The sequence below is a fragment of the Sprattus sprattus genome (genome assembly GCF_963457725.1).
Source record: "Sprattus sprattus genome assembly, chromosome: 13".
NCBI lineage: Eukaryota > Metazoa > Chordata > Actinopteri > Clupeiformes > Clupeidae > Sprattus > Sprattus sprattus.
In genome coordinates this window covers 30220131-30225130 of record NC_137911.1, presented here as the reverse complement: position 1 = coordinate 30225130, position 5000 = coordinate 30220131, and the positions used below count along the sequence as shown (strand labels likewise).

The window sequence follows — 5000 nt, the reverse complement described above, 5'->3', positions numbered from 1 at the left end:
AGACAAGTGGAAGAGGGAGAGAGAGAGAGAGGGACGGAGCGAGAGAGAGAGAGGGAGAGAGGGAGCGGTGTCTCGTGCCGTCCGCCTGCCGAGCGAGCGAGCGAGCTCACCCCCGCTGCCGTTCCCCCCCCTCTCTAAAGCCGTCCGCGGGACACACGCTGGGCTGGCTGTCTGAAATTCAAGCCCTCCCTGCCGGTGTTCAAGACAGCTTTCTCTCCCTCTCTCTCCCCCTCCTCCTTCCCCTCCTTCTCTCCCTCTCTCTCTCCCCGTCCCTCTCCGTCTGGCCCCGGCTGTTTCCCTCTCCTTCTCTCCCCTTTTTTTTTTGCCGGACAGTCGTCACATCAAAACACCGACGACACGCGTTTAATGCTCCACTTTTCCAATTATTTTACTAAATTCAACCAAACAAACGAATATGAACCTGACTGCCTGTTTCTATTTATTTAAAAACACTTTGGATCCTAACCAGAGGCAGAAGTGCCAGAAGACTTTCCCTGCGTGAGCGTGACACACACACACTCACTGTCACACACACACATTCTCAGGTCTTGTTCAGGTGGTGGCAAGCAGTGTTGAACACGGCGCGTCAAAGCACCGACACTGAAGCCCTCCACACACACACACACACACACACACACACTCACACACACATCCCTGCCTCATGCTACCTGACAGTGTAAAGACAACCTCAACATGCTACCGGCCAGCTCCACAGCACTGACAAGTGTTAGGCACCAAACAAAAAACACACACTTGGACTCGCTCTCACACTCACACACAAACACACACCTCTCTCACACATAGACAGACACATACACAGAAAACACAGTCAAGAAACACAAGCACAAATTCACAAGCACAAGTACAGGACAGGCATTCCCAAAAGAGACACAAGTAGAAGAGAAAGAAAATAAAGGATTTACCTACTCTTGGTCAGAGTGCAGGGCAAAACACTCAGGGAGGGAAACTTCTACCGAATCCATGTGCGTTCTGGCAACATCATTTGTGCAAACCCCTCTATAAATCAAAGTTTTTTTTTCCCCTCTCTCTCTCTCTCTCTCTCTCTCTCTGTGTCCTTCTCTCTCAGTGTGTCTCGCGCTGTGTCCCTGTTCCTCAGAGCTACCTCTTTTCCGTGACTGAGCACTGCAATTAGTACACGCGTTCTCCTGGTGACAAGCCTATAGGCATAGTCGGCTGGGACCAAAAGCTGCAGCGCTCGCCTAATCAAGGACTTAAAGCCGCGATTGGTGCTCATTAATATGAAGTAAGCCTTTGCATATGCAGTCCCACAGGTCCTCCCAGCCGCCCGATTGGTGCCCGCCCAGCCAATCGGAGCCGCACAGAGCCTCTGTCTGCGCTACCGAGAGAGAGAAGGGTGGAGAGGGAGGAGACAAACAAAGAGATCGGAGGGTGGAGGGGGCGCGGTATAACGCCAGGGAGAGAGAGGGAGGGAGGAGAGAGAGAGAGAGAGAGAGGGTGGGAGGGAGAGAGAGAGGGAGGGAGGGAGAGACAGAGAGAGCGAGGGGGGGATTTAAAGAAGCAGTACATTCTCTCTCATAAGGGTAATGCTTCTCAGCTCTCCCCCTGTGACGGGGGAAGATAAAGCCTTTAAGTTTGTTGATACACAACAGTGTGAATGGGGCAGCATGCCATTTGTTTACGTCTAAAGCCCTTCTTTTTTCCTCCTCCGCATTCCTGCGCCACCGGTTTACATCCGAAAGACCAACAAACTTGCCCGTTGCCGTGCGAAATCTGCTGTGCGACAACACGACTCGCTATCCAAACCGCACCAACCACACAACACGACCCAAAATAAAAACATCATTACGATATATGTATATATACACATACATATATTTATTTATTTTTAATACACTGTCCGTGTCGGTGCCAAACGTGTGACACGCCAACCAAAATTAGAGAGCAATTCAAAGAGACCTAAAAAACTGTTCTTTAATTCACACGCCAAGTTAAAAATCCCGACCTGTTTAACTCAAGCCGTTTAAAGTTCGCCCGTCTACAGGCATCCATACAGTCCGCACACACACACGTACGGAACACACTCCACCCCTCCACGGAGACAAGTGCCATGTTGAGCTGTGTGTCCCCCTTAGGTGCGGGGGGGGGGCAATCATTTAGAGGATCCTGGGAGGGAGAGTGGGGGAGACAAGGAGAGGAGAGAAAGAGGAGGAGAAAAGGAGAAAGAAAGAGAGGGAGAGAAAAGAAGAAAGAAAGAGAGGAAACGCAACGCAAAGGCGCAGAGATCAAAGCCTGGCCCTTTGTTGTGTCCTCATTGGGACCCGTGTTAAGAGTGGCTGAGTGTGCCGCTCAGGGTAAGAGTGCGAGTGTGTGAGGGCGAGTTTGAGTGTGTGTGTGTGTGTGTGTGTGTGTGCGTGCGCGTCTCCCCGCCTCACTGTATCTCCTGCAGCAGCGGGTGAGAGATTGCTGCTTTCCCAGCCGCGCTCTCTTCCCCACTGTTAAGAAAATTCAGCAGCTCCCTCCACCCCTCCACTCCTCCATCCTCCACTCCTCCGCTCCTCCACCCCTCCACTCCTCCACTCCTCCACTCCTCCGCTCCGGCGTTCCGGCGTTCCGGCTAACTATTGTGTCTCTTTCGGCAGCCAGCGCCGGCCCTACCTCAGACGGCCTCAGGAGCCCACTCCCTCACCGCGCAACGCACGCGGCGCTTTTTCTGCATCAGCGTCTTTTCTTTCCCTCCTTTCTCTATTCTCTCTGTTCATCTGTCTATCCAGCTATCTGTCTCTCTCTCCCTCTGTCTGTCCGTTCATCTCATCACACCCCCCACCACACTTTTCCCTTTCTGTTTGTGTGAGTTAGGAGGTGTACAGCACAGCTCTCTACAAATGACACAAAATTATACATAAATACAAATAATAAATATGTAAATAAATAATAATCTACAGGCTAATGACGAGTAGGTCTGAGAGAAGAAAAAATCATTTGACCGTAAAAGAGGTCTGAAAATATTTTTGCACTCTGAAGGGGGCTTGAGAACCGCAATCAGGGCAGACCTTAGAAGCACCCTCACGCCACATCAGTGATTAGCCCTCTTTATCCCCCGTCAGGAGAAAATCTACATTTTCCTTCATTTTGCCGTGATTCAGTTTGATACGCAATAATTCAGCTGTTGTGCGAAAAAACCCTGCAGTGAAAGGAGTGTGAATCAGTTTCAAATGTAAATAACAAAATAATTAGACAGAAAAATCATTAAGGCGGTTGTAAACGACACCGAGTGTATGAAACACAGAACACGTTACCGCTGGCCATATAGTGTTTACAGTAAATGCAGAATGCTATGATATACTTTCCATGATATATACGTTGACAATTGTGAGTTATAATCAATGGCGCATGCATACCGCTGTAATGTAATACTGGAGCAAACACTAAAAGGGCTTTTTTCCCTCCTCTTGCTAGTCACAGATAGAGACACACATCATGACTCAGGACGGTCTCTGTGTGTGTGTGTGTGTGTGTGTGTGTCCTGTGTCTATACTTAGGGAACTCGAGCTCTGTCGCCGAATTATGGGGGAAGCGCACGGAAATCAAATATTTCTCTAAAGCCTTTCTTTGTAGCGAGCAGAAGAGAGCAACTGAAAGACAAAGAGGGGAAATCTTGAACAGGGTTTGTTTTGGAGTGACGGGGGAAATATCACTACTGCTGAAGGACACGTTGTGCTTAACAAGGGGCTGTTTCAAACACACACACACACACACACATACATACATACACTCACAAGCAATCTCGCTAAATATGATTCCGTTAAAGAATGAGGGAAAGAGAGAGAAAAAAAAGTCCTACTTAGCAAAGTTACAACAACATAATTTATTCATACAGAAAAAATAACTGTTAAAAAAAAAAAAAAAAAAAAATGTATATTCAAGAGCTGCTTGTCCAAAACAAGGTATTGATGAAAAAAAAATACTAAAGAAAGGGTTGAAAGCTTCGGGTGGTTAAGTAGTCATCTGTGGTGCGTGTGTGTGTGTGTCTGTGTGTGTGTGTGTGTGTGGCCATTTGAAAACTGTTTTAATTGCTCCATAACGCATGTAAATGGGGAGAGGGAGGCAAAGGAACGGGTGAGGATGAAGACGAGGATGAGGAAGAGGACGGCTGGGCGGCGTTTGAACGTGGAGGGGAGAGATACCTGTGTTGTGGCGAATCCCACGGGAGCAACAAACACACCAATATTAAGATTTACAGGGATCAAACAGAGGAGGTGGCTTTCAGCTCACACACACACACACACGCGCGCGCGCAAACACGCACATACGCACATATGCACACCACCGCGCCACCTCCGCAAGCTTTTGGGAGTCTATGGTGACAGAGAATTAGTGCAAATTATTTAAAGGGCAAAAATGGTATCCAGCCTAATGGCGTGTTGCCGAGTGGATTGGAAGGGATTTTAAAATGCAGAGAGAAGAGAAGAGAAAAGAACCCGCTTCGTAAACAACACCGGTCCTCAAAACAGCACCAAGTCTTTCTGCCTCTCTCGCTCTCGCTCTCGCTATACATATCTATGCCTGTCTATCTGTCTCTGTCATGCCTCTCTCTATCTCTCTCTCTCTCTTTCTGTCTCTCTACATATCTCCTCCTGTCTATCTGTCTCTGTCTGCCTCTCTCCCTCTCTCTCTCTCTCTTTCTGTCTCTCTCTACATATCTACTCTTCTCTATTTGTCTCCGTCTACCCCCCTTTCTCTCTCTCTTTCTCTCTCTCTCTCTCTCTCTCTCTCTTTCTGTCTCTCTACATATCTCCGCCTGTCTATCTGCGTCTGTCTGCCTATTTTTATCTCTCTCTCGCTGTCTCTCTCTGTATTCACACACACACACACACACACACATGCACTGCACAAGCTGGGGACAGATGTCTAAATGCAGGGATTCAGAGAGTTCAAAAGTGGTCTGTCTGACTCTTTGTTTTACATGCATTCTCTCTCTCTTTTCCCCCTCCCTCCCTCCCTCTCCCTCCCTCTCCCTC

At 48.4% G+C, this 5000-nt stretch overlaps 1 long non-coding RNA gene across 1 annotated transcript in view; it reads right to left on the bottom strand.

The window, feature by feature from the left end:
• The window catches only part of LOC308373912, a 32676-nt gene extending 31581 nt beyond the window's left edge, over positions 1-1095 (bottom strand). The window contains exon 1 of the long non-coding RNA XR_013968860.1: positions 924-1095. This is a non-coding gene — a long non-coding RNA (uncharacterized lncRNA). The remainder of the gene's footprint in view (positions 1-923) is intronic.
• Positions 1096-5000: the final 3905 nt, after the last annotated feature.